Here is a 17,419-nt window from a genome sequence, read left to right as displayed (position 1 = left end):
ACCATGGCACCAAGAACCCCACTCCAGTCTCTTCCTCAACACCTCCAGTGGTGGTGACTCCACCACCTCCCTGGGCAGCACATTCCCATGGCCAATCTCTCTTGCTGGGAAGAAATTCTTCCTAACATCCAGCCTAAACCTCCCCTGGCACAGCTTGAGACTGTGTCCTCTTGTTCTGGTGCTGGTTGCCTGGGAGAAGAGACCAACCCCCACCTGGCTACAACCTCCCTTCAGGTAGTTGTAGACAGCAAGGAGGTCTCCCCTGAGCCTCCTCTTCTCCAGGCTAAGCAACCCCAGCTCCCTCAGCCTCTCCTCACAGGGCTGTGCTCCAAACCCTTCCCCAGATGCCAAACAGAAAGGGACCTGGGGGTACTGATTGACAGCCAGCTGAACATGAGCCAGCAGTGTGCCCAGGTGGCACAGAAGACCAATGGCATCCTGACCTGCATCAGGAATAGTGTGGCCAGCAGGAGCAGGGAAGTCATTGTGCCCTGTACCCAGCACTGGTTAGGCCACAACTGGAGTCCTGTGTCCAGTTCTGGACTCCTCAGTTTAGGAAAGATGTTGAGTTCCTGGAATGTGTCCAGAGAAGGGCAACAAAGCTGGGGAGGGGTCTGGAGCACAGCCCTGGGAGGAGAGGCTGAGGGAGCTGGGGTTGCTTAGCCTGGAGAAGAGGAGGCTCAGGGGAGACCTTCTTGCTGTCTACAACTACCTGAAGGGAGGTTGTAGCCAGGTGGGGGTTGGTCTCCTCTCCCAGGCAACCAGGACCAGAACAAGAGGACACAGTCTCAAGCTGCGCCAGGGGGGGGTTTAGGCTGGAGGTGAGGAGAAAGTTTTTCCCAGAGAGAGTGGTTAGCCATTGGAATGTGCTGCCCAGGGAGGTGGTGGAGTCCCCATCCCTGGAGGTGTTCAAGAAGGGATTGGATGTGGCACTTGGAGCCATGGTTTAGTAGTCATGAGGTGTTGGATGATCTTTGAGGTCTTTTCCAACCTTGTTGATTCTGTGATTCTGTGTATTGCAGGTGCTCAGTGGGAGATTCCAACGTGCTCAGCAGGACCAGCAGACGAAAGCCACAAACTCTGCTCTGGCTACTGCAGACTGGGTCTGGCTCAATGTGCTGCCATTGAGACAGAAAGGAAATGAGGTTTGCTTCTGCTTCATTCCCATGGAGAGAAGAGTGCTGCAGTTAGGGGACTGGTGGGATAAGCCCTCTTCTCTCCATCTCCAGGCCAGAACCACCAAACAAAGGGTGCTTGTCCAAAGAAAAGGAAAGGCAGTCCCCCCTGCTTCAGCTGGGGACCGGCTCCAGGTGGCTCAGAAATGCTAACAGCATATACCCTCACTTCTGTCTTTCTCATTCCTGTTTTTACTAACCTCACACACACACACAAATGCTATTTTTAACCTCTCAAAATAAGTGAGTAGGGATTTTTAACGTTTTTTTTTTCCCCTCATTGGCTAAAAGCTGTGGCAAAATGACTTCATATATTGACTAGAGTTTGGCTCCCCAAACATGTTGAAATATTTGTGTGAGGTTTGTGCATTGGGACCCAGCAAAGTGCTGCAGAGGTTGATGCAAGTGATACAGTGGTTGCCACGGCACTGCAAATGTTGGGGTCTGCTGACTGGCCCAAGCACACCTCGATGCACAAAGCACTTCTTATACCCAGCCCCAAGCAGCCCAGCCTCATGGTAACGAAGGCTGAGAGCTCATTTCACCCATTGTGTGGTCTGGATGGTCAGGTAGTGAGGTGGATTGAGAACTGGTTGAAGAGAAGGAGTCAAAGAGTTGTGATCAATGGGATGGAGTCTAGTTAGAATAGAATAGAATAGAATAGAATAGAGTAGAATAGAGTAGAATAGAGTAGACTAGACTAGACATCAAGTCTAACCTATCACCCAACACCATCTCATCAACTAAACCATGGCACCAAGCACCCCATCCAACTCTTCCTAAACACCTCCAGGGATGGGGACTCCACCACCTCCCTGGGCAGCACATTCCAGTGGCCAATCTCTCTTGCTGGGAAGAACTTTCTCCTCACCTCAAACCTAAACTTCCCCTGGTGCAGCTTGAGACTGTGTCCTCTTGTTCTGGTGCTGCTTGCCTGGGAGAAGAGACCAACCCCCTCCTGGCTACAATCTCCCTTCAGGGAGTTGTAGACAGCAAGAAGGTCTCCCCTGAGCCTCCTCTTCTCCAGGCTAAACAATCCCAGCTCCCTCAGCCTTCTGGCTGAGCCTCCCCTCTCCTCCTCCCCTGCACAGAGCACAGATTATCAAGTGCTGGTGAGGGGATACAGAGCTGGGATGCTCACAACATCCTGAGTTTCATTAGGGCCAAGTCAGTTCTAGGTCAGGCCAAGGCATAAGGGTTGAGAGCCAACTTTCTACTTATGACCCCATACACCGTGCTGAGCACAGCTCAGGGTCCCAAACCCCTGCAATACTCTTTACAGAGCATACTCTTACTGAGGCAAGCTGGAAATTTCACACTTCTGAATGCAAAATAAGCCACTCCATACAATTCCCACATTTGTGCAGGCCTGTTTAGTGCTGCTGCCAGGATACACACATTGCCAGCTACAGCCTATATCCCCTATCTTGTGAAAAACTCAGACACTTCTTGTCTACCACCTGAAAACCTGAGATGTGTCTTTTCCACACAAGATTCAATGTCCAGCCTAGGAGCAGTTTAAATACCCAAAGGACTGGACTTAAAAACCAGTTGAATGATCCCCAATATGATCTTAAAAGTGAATTTCCTGCTCCCTGAGGTGGTGGTGGGGGGGGAGAGAGACCTTTCCCTGCAGCTGGGCACCTTCTTGCTGTCTCTCTCCCTCCTTGTTTCTCCATTAGCCAGGGTGTAATAAGGCACTGCAGGCATCAAGCCTGATTTAAATCACCAGTTCTACCACTGCTTGATGTGAGTGTCTGTGTGAAGCACAGGGTTTTTCTTTTCCTTGCTCTCTTCTGTTTCAATTTGTCTCCCTCGGGAGTTTGCTGGCAAATTCAGTGGCTTCAGACTGGAGAGAGCTAAAGCTAATTATCCTGTTCTGCTGGAATAAACAGCTGTTGGCTCTTACAGGACTAGGTTAATCTCCTCAGGTGGATGTAATCTCACAGGATCACAGGGTGTTAGGGGTTGGAAGGGAGCTTTGGAGGTCTTTGAGTCCAACACCCCCACCCCGCCAGAGCAGGACCTAGCACAGGTCACGCAGAAACACATCCAGACAGGGCTGGAAAGCCTCCAGAGAAGGAGATTCCACAGCCTCTCTGGGCAGCCTGCTCCAGGGCTCTGCCACTCTTACAGTCAAGCATTTTCAGGTGAGGCTTCAGCATTTCTCAGTGTGAAGTCACATACTTGGTACATAGCTAGGGAGACCTAAGGATCTTCCCAAATGCCTAATACACTTGGCTCTGCAGAAAAGCCTGGCTCACAGATCAGACCCTGAAGTATGAAATGAAGCTGCTTCTGTGTTTGTTTCCTATCAGCCACGATGTGGATATTAAGAAAAGAGCATGTGCAAATGTTTTGCCACTGAAACATCATAGGAGTTTGCTGCCTCTCAGCTATGTCAGCATTTGATCCAGGAAATGGCACAGGATCACAGGGTATTGGGGCATGGAAAGGACCTCTGATCCTGCCAGAGCAGGAGCATAGAGTCTAGCACAGGTCACACAGGAACACATCCAGATGGGGCTGAAAGGCCTCCTGACAAGGATCACTTAGTGTAGTCCACACAGGAATGCATCCAGGTGGGTTTAGAAAGGCTCCAGAGAAGGAGACTCCACAACCTCTCTGGGCAGCCTGTTCCAGTGCTCTGTGACCCTCACAGTGAAGAAGTTCCTCCTCATGTTGAGGTGGAACCTCCTGTGCTGGAGTTTATATTCATTGCCCCTTGTCCTACCCCAGGGCACAAGTGAGCAGAGGCTGTGCCTTCTTTCCTGACCCCCAGCCCTCAGATATTGGTCGAAGACAGACCCTGGTTCTCAGCCTGCATAGACTGGCATAGATATACACACTGCATGTAGACATCTGCCTGTTTCCCATCCACCACTGAGGCCAGCCTGGGAATTCTGCCACAGCATCAGTGGTGACAGTGACATCACTGGCATCGGGGGTGGGTTCAGTGTTATTTTTTTATAGATCAGTATGTATTGCATTTTGTTTTAATTATTTCATTGACGCTCTTGCCAGCCACTGAAGAAGAGAGAGATTGACCTTCATGATTCCTCAGCTTTATACTGAATATGACATACATGGAATAGGATATCTGGGTCAGTTTAGGGTCACCTGAACTGTCCACTTCTCCCTATAGGTGCAGGCTTTTACTCTGCACCTTCAATGCAGACATGAGATCTAGCAGTGCCCTTGGTCTGCATCCAGTCACAGGGGTTGCTTAGCCTGAAGAAGAGGAGGCTCAAAGGAGACCTTGTTGGCTCTCAACCCTTATACCTTAGCCTGACCTAGAACTGACTTGGCCCTAATGAAACTCAGGTATCCCCTCACCAGCACTTGATAATCTGTGCTCTGTGCAGTGGGGGAAGGAGAGGGGAGGCTCAGCCAGAAGGCTGAGGGAGCTGGGGTTGCTTAGCCTGGAGAAGAGGAGGCTCAAGGGAGACCTTACTGCTGTCTACAGCTACCTGAAGGAGCCAGGAGGGGGTTGGTCTCTTCTCCCAGGCAACCAGCACCAGAACAAGAAGACACAGTCTCAGGCTGTGCCAGGGGAGGTTTAGGCTGGATGTTAGGAAAAAGTTCTATACAGAAAGAGTGATTGCCCATTGGAATGGGCTGCCCAGGGAGGTGGTGGAATCCCCATCATTGGAGGTGTTCAGGAGAAGACTTGATGGGGTGCTTGGTGCCATGGGTTAGTTGTTTAGGTGGTGTTGGATTGGTTGATGGGTTGGACGCGGTGATCTTGAAGGTCTCTTCCAACCTGGTTTATTCTATGTATTCTATGTATTCTATTCCATTCCATTCCATTCCATTCCATCCCATTCTATGACAGAATGTTTGGGGCTGGAATGGACACTGAGAGATCTGCCAGACCAGCCCCCCTGCCAGAGCAGGATCACCTACACGAGATCACACAGGAACACATCCAGGCAGGTCTTGAATATCTCCAGAGAGAGAGATATTCACAACCCCCCTGGGCAGCCTCTTCCAGTGTTCTGTCACCTTCACAGTGAAGTAATTCTTCCTCCTGTTTCCATGGAACTTCCTCTGCCTCAGCTTCCACCACTGCCCCTTGTGCTGGCATTGGGCATCCCCCAGCAGAGCCTGGCTCCAGCCTCTGGGCACTCACCCTGCACATCTTTATAAACAAGAATGAGGTCACCTCTCAGTCTCCTCTTCTCCAAGATGAGGAGCCCTCAGCTCCCTCAGTCTCTCCTTATATCCTAATCCTTGTTACTTACCTAGAATCATTGAGGGTTATCAGCAGCAGAGGCAGATGCTGCCTGCAAAAAGCAGTTGTTCATTTCAGAAAGTGCAGTGACTTGGGAAAGCCTGAGCTGATAAGCAAAATGCACTTACCAGAGTTAGTTCTGTTCTAACACAAATCCAGACCACACTGTCAGCAGGGGACATGCACCTCAGGCGTCCTTTCCTGGGACCAACCCCCCAGCAGCACCTGCTGGCCTTGGCTGGGCAGCTCAGCAGTGTAGGCTGGTGCAGAATGACCATGAAACCACACATTGGGGTTTAAGCACTGCTCTGACAGTCCCTTGGAGGCAAGCTTGACAGTCTGTCAGGGTTTCAGTAGATGATTTGTTCATAGCCATGGACTGCCCATGGACATGAGCCAGCCAGTGGCTTCTGCATTGACAATCAATAAGGCATTTTCAGGTGAGGCTTCAGCATTTCTCAGTGTGGAGTCACATACTTGGTACATAGCTAGGGAGACCTGAGGGTCTTCCCAAATGCCTAATACAACTGGCTCTGCAGGAAAAACCTGGCTCTTCTTGGAGAGGCACAGATCAGACCCTGAAGTATGAAATGAAGCTGCTTCTGTGTTTGTTACCTATCAGCCATGCTGTGGATATCCAAGAGCCACATCCAATCCCTTCCTAAACACCTCCAGGGATGGTGACTCCATCACCTCCCTGGGCAGCACATTCCAATGGACAATCTCTCTTTCTGGAAAGAACTTTCTCCTCACCTCCAGCCTAAACCTCCCTGGCACAGCTTGAGACTGTGTCCTCTTGTTCTGTTCCTGGTTGCCTGGGAGAAGAGACCAACCCCCACCTGGCTACAACCTCCCTTCAGGGAGTTGTAGAGAGCAAGAAGGTCTCCTCTGAGCCTCCTCTTTTGCAGGCTAAGCAACCCCAGCTCCCTCAGCCTCTCCTCACAGGGCTGTGCTCCAGACCTCTCCCCAGCCTCATTGCCTTTGTCTGGACACTTCCAACTGTCTCAGTGTCCTTCTTAAATTGAGGAGCCCAGTACTGGACACAGTCCTCGAGATGTGGCCTAACCAGCGCTGAGTCCAGGGCAGAATGACTTCCCTGCTCCTGCTGGATGCACTGTTTCTATTTCTCTCTGTCATTTTTCCATCTGTAAACATCCTGAATGGCTTCAGATACTCCACCAGTGCCACATCACAGCAAATCTCAGCCACAGTGATCAAAAGTGCGAGACTTTAGCGAGCTGAACAGCCTCTGGGTTGTTCAGCAGGTAAAAGATACACAGCAGAGAGCAAAACTTGGGAAAGCAAACTCTGAAGGACAACACACCCCTTTTAATATTTATTGTTAACTCAAAGGCTTCAGCTTAATTTAATTTCCTCCCAGGGTATGAATCAACAGTTTGACTTTGCTGGATGTGCAGCTCTGCTCCCCCCTGGATCCTAAAAGCATATTGTTTACACGACATAATCAGCAAGTGAAAATGATCTTATTCACAGAGGGTCCCGTTCCCACAAAATATCCACACCCTTCCTTGCTCATGAATTATGGATGTCTGGGGTCTGCACTCTACCAGAAACTTGGCTGGGCTGTGTGAAACCCTTTTCTGGAGAGCGTGTTTTATTTTGAAGGAGGCGAGCAGGCAAGAGGCCAGTGGGATTAAAATGCATTCTTTATTTGAAACAACTCACAAAACACAGCAGCTCCTGCCATTCCCTGCCCTGTCTCTCCCCAGGTCCCTACTCCAGGCTCTGGCTGGTGCTCTCAAGCACACTCACTATCTCTCAGGGTGCATCAGAGGGTGGCTGCTACCCAGGGCTGGTCGCCACCCAAAAGCTGGTAGACGGGAGAACAAGGAGACTCTTGTGGGAGCCCCGGCCTCTGAGTCACTGGATCCATTATCCCAGCCCTAGCATGAGGAAGGGACATCCATCTTTCTGCTCCTTCAGCTTATGGGAAATAATTCCTCCAGGTATAATACAGAAGCACTGTGAAGCCTTAATTCTCTGAGGTCGTAACAAAGAGCTCTCAGATTCCCCAATGGAGAAAAAAAAAAGAGGGAACTCTCTCTATCTGTCTAAGGTTAGGTTACACCCAAAGCTCCCTGCATTTATTTGGACAGCATTAACAGGAGTTTATTGGATACAGGCAAAATAATGAATGGGCCACGTCCACAAGACCTGGGATAACATGAGGAGGCACTCTGGCAGCGCTAAGAATTGTCCTGCTTGACCAAGCACACTGCAGATGTCTTCTCCATTCCCATCAAAACCTACATGTGTGATATCCCTTAGGTCACTGCAGCATTTTCCTTTTGCTTCACTTTTGCTGGTGCAGTAGGCTGAACAGGAGCCAGCAGTGTGCCCAGGTGGCCAAGAAGGACAATGGCATCCTGGCCTGCATCAGGAACAGTGTGGCCAGCAGGAGAAGGGAAGTTGTTCTGCCTTGTGCTCAGCACTGGTTAGGCCACACCTTGAGTCCTGTGTCCAGTTCTGGGCTCCTCAGTTGAAGAAAGATGTTGAGATGCTGGAATGTATCCAGAGAAGGGCACTGAGGCTGGGGAGGGGTCTGGAGCACAGCCCTGTGAGGAGAGGCTGAGGGAGCTGGGGGTGTTTAGCCTGGAGAAGAGGAGGCTCAGGGGAGACCTTACTGCTCTCTACAACTACCTGAAAGGAGGCTGTAGCCGGGTGGGAGTTGGTCTCTTCTGCCAGGCAACCAGCACCAGAACAAGAGGACACAGTCTCAAGCTATGCCAGGGGAGGTTTAGGCTGGAGGTGAGGAGAAAGTTCTTTCCAGAAAGAGAGCTTGGCCATTGGAATGTGCTGCCCAGGGAGGTGGTGGAGTCACCATCACTGGAGATGCTTAAGAAAAGCCTGGATGAGGCATTTACTGCCATAGTCTGGTTGATTAGATAGAGTTGGTTGATCAGTTGGACTTGATGATCTTGGGAGTCTTTTCTAACCAGGTTGATTCTGTGATTCTGTTATTCTCTGGTAGAGTAAGATAATGGTTGGATCCAATGATGTTAAAGGGTCTTTTGCAAACAAAATGATTCCATGATTCTGATTCTATGATTCCCAAGGGTCTGGACCCTCTGCAAGGATTAGCACCTCTGGTGTTGACAGCCAGCAAAACTAAGGGTCCTTGAGCTGAGCAAACTGATAAGCAGGGAACATGGTAGACAAACTAAGAAAGAAGGAACAGTGACTGCAGAAGTGGAAAGGCCACTTTTGTAACGAGGGTGTCACAAGGAAGGAAAGAAGTTTTGGTCTGGCAGAGGTCATTTCTTGGCTCTCCAGAGGGCATACAGCAAAAGAATGTCCTCTTCCTTCAGGAGAGTGACCTTGGAGAGGATCCTGTATGGTGAGGTCCTGATAAGCAGCAATTGAGAGCAGACACCTTCAGGGATATTTAGGGGTGGCTGTGGGTTGAGCCTAGCAGCACTTCAGCTCTGCTGACAAGTGCGCAGGGCAGGACCTGGTGCTGCTCACCAAGTCTGGTGCAGAGGGACAGGTGACATCTTCACAGAATCACTGAAGCATAGAATGCATTGGGCTGGATGGGACCTCTAGAGCTCATCTAGTCCAACCCTCCTCCAGCGAGCAGAGACATCCCTAACTGGATCAGGATGCTCAGAGCCCCATCAAGCCTGACCTTGAATATCTCCAGGAGCGGAGCCTCCACCACCTCCCTGGGCAACCTGTTCCAGTGTTCCATTGCCCAGAACTTTCACCTCATGTCTAACCTAAATCTATCCCCTTCTAGTTTAAAACCATTGCCCCTTGTCCTATTCCTTCATTTTCTCTTCTTCAAAGAGAGGAGGCATTCTGAATGTGAAAAAATGAACTCTTCCCTGTTAGGACTGTGGACAGTGGGCATTAATTGGGGTGGGACAGGGAGACCCTGGCCAGAGGCCACTGCTGAATGATTTGGCAGCTTTGTGTTTTGTAACACCAAGAAGCATTTTGTACATTACTTGGTGAAATAGCTTTCACAACATGAGAGTTTGTTTGTTTGTTTGTTTGTTGCTGTCAGTTTACTTCTTCGACACAGCAGGGCCATACTTCTTGTGTCAGGTTTGGCTGTTCTCTGTTTTACAGAATGCAGAATTAACCAGGTTGGAAAAGACCTTTGAGATCATTGAGTCCATCCTATCACCCAACATCATCTAATCAACTAAACCATGGTGCCCTGTGCCTCATCCAGGCTCTTCCTGAACACCTCCAGTGATGGGGACTCCACCACCTCCCTGGGCAGCACATTCCAGTGGCCAATCTCTCTGTGTAGAATTTCTTCCTAACATCCAGCCTAAACCTCCCCTGGCACAGCTTGAGACTGTGTCCTCTTGTTCTGGTGCTGGTTGCCTGGGAGAAGAGACCAACCCCCACCTGGCCTAACCAGTGCTGAGTACAGGGCAGAATGACCTACCTGCTCCTGCTGGCCACACTATTTCTGATGCAGGCCAGGATGCCATTGGCCTTCTTGGCTACCTGGGCACACTGCTGGCTCATGTTCAGCTACTGTCAAGCAGTCCCCCCAGGTCCCTTTCTGCCTGGCAGCTCTCCAGCCACTCTGACCCCAGCCTGTAGCACTGCATGGGGTTGCTGTGGCCAAAGTGCAGCACCCAGCACTCGGACTTGTGAAATCACACAGCCCTTCTTCTCGATGGCTGTGTGGGTGTTCAGCCAAGCGTACATGATAAAGGCATGAGAGCAACTGCCATCCTTTACATGAGAAGGCTGGCATTCCAGCTTGAAGTAAAAATAAATATCATGACATCTGACATTTCAAATCACCTCTGGGCAGGATATCCAGTCAGACACTACCCCAGCCCAATTACCCTGGCAGGAGGAGGGCCGACAGCTGATGTTGGAAGCTGCATAACCCTCTCCCCTTCCTTTGCCTGGGAAGAGAAAATAATTAGAGTGGGATTATAAATTTGTTATCATGCTTATTAATAATCTGCCCAAGGGCATGGAGAAGAGACCTTTGGACAAGGCTGACATTAATAAAGAAGAGCTCAGGGAGGTCTGTTTAGAGTAGGTCGGAACTGTATTTGGAAAGGTTTCCCTTCTGCCCCATAAGATGCCTGGAGCTGTGGTGTCATTTGAGGGGAAAACACTGCAAAGGCTGCCAAAAAGGCCTCAGAGGAAAATAAATAGAGGGAGGAAAAGCTGAGGCAAGATGGTGTTCCAAGGGTTATGGGCTTAATGTTCAGAATTTCTCTAGTCCAGCCTTTGTCCTAGCACCAAAAGGTACTGAGTTCAAACAAAAGATGTGTCTCATATTTCTGCTTGCAGATACTACTGAACTCTGAATTGTAGGTAATGATTTGTCTCCTACATTACATGGAGACAGGCTGAAAGAGTTGGGGCTGTTCAGTGTGGAGGAGAGAAGGCTCTGAGGAGACCTCATTGTGGCCTTCCAGTATCGCAGAATCACAGAATCACCAAGGTTGGAAGAGACCTCAAAGATCATCAAGTCTTAAGGGGGCTACAAGAAAGGTGGGGAGGGACCTTTATAGAGTGTCAGGGAATGAAGGGACTAGGGGGAATGGATCTGAGCTAGAGGAGGGGAGATTTAGATTAGATGTTAGGAAGAACTTCTTCCCCATGAGGGTGGTGAGAGACTGGCACAGGTTGCCCAGGGAGGTGGTGGAAGCCTCACCCCTGGAGGTTTTTAAGGCCAGGCTGGCTGTGGCTGTGAGCAACCTGCTGTAGTGTGAGGTGTCCCTGCCCATGGCAGGGGGTCTGGAGCTAGATGATCCTCAAGGTCCCTTCCAACCCTGCCAATTCTGTGATTGCATACTTCTTTTGGCTTATAGGAAGAATAACTTTGGGAGATTCACTGTACTGGAAAGCACAAGCTGCAGTTTAGTGTGCAAAAGGAGCATGTCTCTGACTGTTTTCATCACTCTCTCTGCTATTTCTATTCTGAGCAATGAAGAAAAGCGTTTTGGTGTGCAGGACAGAAGGGCCAGCTTGAAGCTTGTGGTAGGTAATGGTGCTTCAAATCTAAGGGAAGAAGGGAAGTAATATTTCTGAATATGAGTAAATGTAAAACAATAAATGCAAACATACTAGAAGTTACCACCAGAGAGCAATGAGGACTGCCCCCAGCCTCCTCTTTTTCAAATTGAAGGAGCTGGGGATGGTTAGTTTGGAAAAGAGGAGGCTGAAGGGAGATCTCCTGGCTCTCTACAGCTACCTGAAAGGACATTGCAGAGAGGGTGGTGCTGGTCTCTTCTCACAAGTAATTAGTGACAGAACAAGAGGGAATGGCCTCAAGCTGCCAGTGGGGAGGTTTAGACTGGACATTAGGAAACTTTTTTTCAGGGCAAGAGTGGTCAGGCATTGGAATGTGCTGCCCAGGGAGGTGGTGGAGTCCCCAAGCCTGGCTGTGTTTCAAGGTGGTTTGGCTGTGGTGCTTGGGGCTATGGTTTAGGGGTGAGCCTTGTAGAGTAGGGTTCTGGGTTGGCCTTGGTGATCCTGAGGCTCTTTTCCTACCTGGATATTTCTTTGATTCAAACAAGTGGGAAATCACAGTATCACCAAGGTTGGAAGAGACCTCAAAGATCATCAAGTCCAACCTGTCACCACAGACCTCATGACTAGACCATGGCACCCAGTGCCACGTCCAATCCCCTCTTGAACACCTCCAGGGATGGTGACTCCACCACCTCCCTGGGCAGCACATCCCAATGGCTGATGACTCTCTGAGTGAAGAACTTTCTCCTCACCTCGAGCCCAATTTCCCCTGGTGCAGCTTGAGGGGGAGGGGTGGGGAGGGACAGGATGAACAGGGAAATACTTCTTTTGGTGGCAAATTGAATCCTAGAGGTATATAAATATCCCCAGACATACACAGTCAAAAAAGGCAGCAGACAAGAGGAAGGAGACCTGCCCAAGAAGACAAGCAGGATGACATGCTGATGAAAATATGTATTTTCATTTACAAGGATGAGCAGAGGGCTGGAGCTCCTCTGCTATGAGGACAGACTGAGGGAGTTTGGGGCTGTTCAGTCTGGAGAAGAGAAGGCTCCAAGGAGACCTAATTGTGGCCTTCCAGTATCTGAAGGGGGCTATAAGAAAGCTGGGGAGGGACTTTTTAGGGTGTCAGGGAGTGATAGGACTGGGGGGGGGGTGGAAAAAATGTAGAAATGGTTAGATTGAGATTGGATGTTAGGAAGAAGTTCTTCCCCATGAGGGTGGTGAGACACTGGCACAGGTTGCCCAGGGAGGTGGTGGAAGCCTCATCCCTGGAGGTTTATAAGACCAGGCTGGATGTAGCACTGAGTTATCTGCTCTAGTGTGAGGTGTCCCTGCCCATGGCAGGGGGGGTGGAACTGGATGATCACTAAGGTCCCTTCCAAGCCTGACAATTCTATGATTCTATGATTTTCCTGGTGTAACACCACTGCTACATGTCCTGCTTCCTCCTGGTCTGTTAGGTATACAAAACACCGACCAAAACAAAGCAAAATACACTAGTTTGTACTTCCAAGTGGAAAGAGAGGACACAGAAAGACAAGCTGGCTCCAAGGGCATGCACAAATCAATTCATGTAGGAAAATGGGGGCTTATAAGGTTCTATTACTGAAAGAAATTCTCTGTGCATGATAAATCTTTCTAGCTTAATGCTCTCACTGATACAAGGGACCTTATCCCATGTACATTAAAGCCCATCAAAAGCAGTCTTGTAATCACACCACTCAAGTTATTGCTTCCTCTCTAAGCAGGGTGTAATCAGGAGGGTGATGTGCTCCTGCCCATAATATCCTAGCAGTAAAGGCAACATTATGCAGAGGAGTGGCTTTCAAATGACCTGTGGAACCTGTGTTCAAGGCACCATCCCTGACAGCTAAGCAGAAGTATCAGCTTGCTTTTCCTTTGGGCAAGACCATCAGACAAGAGTGAGCCACACTGGAAATGTGGGAATAGGGAGTTGAGGGAAGCTGGCAGGCAGCCCCCTGGTGAACTGCACAGTGTCTTAAGACATAGGAGTCCTTGTGCTGCCTGCTTCCCTGTCCCTTGGAGAAGACCATATGTGTGGCAAGGACTGAGTGCCCACTTTAGAGGAAGGAGGCTGCTCTGCAAGCCTTAGTGCCTGTGGGTCACCACACACAGAGACAAAGGCAGGGCTGCTAGCTGTGGGCCAGGGCTGAAGAGCACAGAATCACAGCCACAGAGTCACAGAGTCAGAGACACAGAATCAAAGTGCCACAGAGTCACAGAATCACAGAATCAGAATAACAGAGTCAGAGTCACAGAATCACAGTGCCACTGAGTCACAGAATCTCAGAATCAGAATAACAGAGTCAGAGTCACAGAATCAAAGTGCCACAGAGTCACAGAATCACAGTGCCACTGAGTCACAGAATCTCAGAATCAGAATAACAGAGTCAGAGTCATAGAATCACAGTGCCACTGAGTCACAGAATCTCAGAATCAGAATAACAGAGTCAGAGTCACAGAATCAAAGTGCCACAGAGTCACAGAATCACAGAATAGTGTCACAGAACCAGAGTCACAGGGTCACAGAACCACAGAATCAGTCACAAAATCACAGAGTCACAGAATCACAGTCACAGAATCACAGACTCAGAATACAGAATTCAGAATTAACCAGGTTGGAAAAGACCTCAGAGATCACCAAGTCCAACCTATCACCCAACACCATCTAATCAACTAAACCATGGCACCAAGTGCCTCATCCAAGCTCTTTTAAAACTCCTCCAGGGATGGTGACTCCACCACCTCCCTGGGCAGCACATTCCAGTGGCCAATCTCTCTTTCTAGGAAGAACTTCTTCCTGACATCCAGCCTAAACCTCCCCTGGTGCAGCTTGAGACTGTGTCCTCTTGTTCTGGTGCTGGTTGCCTGGGAGAAGAGACCAACCCCCACCTGGCTACAACCTCCCTTCAGAATCACAGTCACAGAATCACAGTGTCACAGAGTCACAGAATCACAGAATGCTGGGGGCTGGAAGGGCTGAAAGCTCATCCAGTCCAATGCCCCTGCCAGAACAGGGTCACCTAGAGCAGATCACCTGGAAGGGAAACCCATTTCTGGTAGTTACTTGGAGTACTGTGAAGGCTGCAGGACTCTCCTAAGAGACTGCTGTCTGCAAGAGCAAATGGGATGTGTAAATGGTCTGAGCTCAACCAGAGTGGGTGCCCACAAGCAGTGGATGCTGTTGGCCCAGAGGCAGCTATGTGGGTACACCAGGCTGAAGTCTGTGTTCAGTTCTGGGCTCCCCAGTTCAAGAGGGACAGGGATCTGCAGGAGAGGGTCCAGCAGAGGGCTATGAGGATGATTAGGGGACTGGAGCACTGCATGGTGAGGATAGGCTGAGGGGCCTGGGGCTTTTTAGACTGGAGAAGAGAAGACTGAGAGGGGATTTAATAAATGCTAATAAATATCTGAGGGCTGGGGGTCAGGAGGGAGGGTACAGGCTCTGCTCACTTGCTCCCTGGGATAGGACAAGAAGCATTGGGTGCAAGCTGCAGCACAGGAGGTTCCACCTCAACACTACAACTACCTGAAGGGGGGTTGTAGTGAGGCGGAGGTTGGTCTCTTCTCCCAGGCAGCCAGCACCAGAACAAGAGGGCATAGTCTCAGGCTGCTTCAGGGGAGGTTTAGGCTGGAGGTTAGGAGGAAGTTTTACACAGAGAGAGTGATTGCCCACTGGAATGGGCTGCCTGAGGAGGTGGTGGGGTCGCTGTCGCTGGGGGTGTTCAGGGCGAGGCTTGACAGGATGCTTGGTGCCATGGGTTAGTTGATTGGGTAGTGTCGGATGATAGGTTGGACATGATGATCTTGAAGGTCTCTTCCAACCTGGTTTATTCTATTCTATTCTATTCTAACACAAGGGGGAACTTCTTTACTGCAAGGGTCCCAGAGCACTGGAACAGGCTGCCCAGAGAGGTTGTGGAGTCTCCTTGTCTGGAGACTTTCAAGGCCTGTCTGGATGCATTCATCTGTGACCTGAGTTAGATTGTATGGTCCTGCTCTGGCAGGGAAGGTTGGACTTGATCTCTTTGGATCCCTTCCAACCCCTGACATCCTGTGACCCTGTGATCCTATGTTCTTTGATTGAATACCTCAAGGTCAGGCTAGACACACACTCAAATTCAGGAGCAACAATAGCTTTTGTGGTTTAGTTTGCACTGTGCAGGACAGGGCGAGTACATCTACTGCCTAACATGAGTTTCAACACACAGAATCACAGAATCAGAATCACAGAAGACATTCAGATTGGAACAGACCCTCAGGATCAACATGTCCCACCCAGAACCCTACTCCACAAGGTTCACTGCACTGTGATTATAGACGAGCCCTTAGTGTGACGTTGGGGTTGGGTTTGGTTTTTTTCTCTTCCACAGCAAAGACTCAAAAGCAAAACAGTATTTCATCTGCCATTTCATAAGACTAACCTGAAGCAAAATCATTGCCTTATGAGAAGACTAGAAGTAGTAACATTTGTGTCCAATTGCACGTGATAAGATCGTTCCTCAATAAAAGAAGGCTTTGAGGGCCTGGGAGTGATCATTAAGATGAAGGAGAGCAAGGTGGGCCACCTTTAGGTTCTGCAGTGTGAAGTTCTGTGCCTTTTCCTATGTCTGTGGAATTTAACACACCTTATCACCACAAGAGTGACAGATCTGTTTTAGCAGGGCAGTCGAGAAAGTCTTCCTCTTTCTGCTTGCTCTCCAAGACACTGTGCTAACACAAACCATTCCTTTCTCCATCAGTCTGCACAGCTCCTCGTTATTTTCCTTCCCAAGGTGCAGGAGTGTCTTCAGTAACCTTGGGAAATGGTGTTTTTTAAACTCAAAATGTGGTTTCTGATCCTTCTTACATCCCCCTCTTGAAAATGAAAGGCTCCCATTCATAGTCACCCTTTCTTCCCTCCTCTTTCGCCAGTTTCCAGTCCAATATGCTCATTGTCCTTCTGTTCCATGACTTCAGCCCTCAGACATTTTAACCAACAGTGGAGAATGTTGTCAAATGCTCTCTGAAAAACGAAGTCTATAATATCCTTTCCCCTTCCTCACCAGGCCAGTAATTTCCTCAAAGAATTCCAACAAATTAGTTAGGCATGATCTCCTTTCCCTGAATTGATGTTAGCTGTCTTTAATCAAGCTCTGCTTTTCCAAGTGTTCCCTATTTGATGCCTTAAAGGAGTTGCAGAGGCTTGCCCCCTTCAGTGAAGTCAAGCTGACAAGTCTGATTTTTTCCCAGTGTCTGGGGAAGTTGTCTTCTTTTCTCCCTTAAGAAGAAGAAAAAAAAGGTGAGGAATAAATTCCAAGTAATTTCAGCAGCCTCCCACCCAGAGACACTTATTCCCTCCTATTTTTAAGCATAGTTTTTGCTGTTGAGAGAGGGGATGCACACTAAGGAGATGAGAATGGAGAGACACACTGCCCATGATACCTTTGTATGATTTGGAACCAATTAACAAGAAGCCTTTCTGAGGAAGCCTGAGGTTTGCATGGATTAAACTCATGTCACAGAATCACAGCACATTAGAGGTTGGAAGGCACCTCCAGAGATCATCAGGTCCAAACCCTTGTCAAAAGCAGGGTCAACCAGGGTAGTCTGCACAGGAATCTATGCAGGTGGGGTTTGGAAAGTCTCCAGAGAAGGAGACTCCATAACCTCTCTGGGCAGCCTGCTCCAGGGCTCTCTCACTGTAAAGATGTTTCTCCCATGTTAAGGTGAAACCTTCTGTGTTCAGGTTTTCATCCATTGTTCCTTGTCTTATTGCTGTGCACCACCCAAAAGAGCTTGGCCCCCTCCACTTGACCCCCACCCCTCAGCTATCGATAGACATTGATCAGATCCCCTCTCAGCCTTCTCTTCTCCAGACTCAACACCCCCAAGGCTCTCAGTCTCTCTTCAGAGGGGAGATGCTCAAGTCCCCTGAGCATCCTTGTGGCTCTCTGTTGGATTCTCTGCAGCAGCTCTCTGTCTCTCTTGAACTGGGGAGCCCAAAACCTGGACACAGCATTCC

Source organism: Dryobates pubescens, chromosome Z (assembly GCF_014839835.1).
Source record: "Dryobates pubescens isolate bDryPub1 chromosome Z, bDryPub1.pri, whole genome shotgun sequence".
NCBI lineage: Eukaryota > Metazoa > Chordata > Aves > Piciformes > Picidae > Dryobates > Dryobates pubescens.
The sequence above is the reverse complement of the archived record's forward strand: the minus strand, read 5'-3'. Positions refer to the sequence as shown.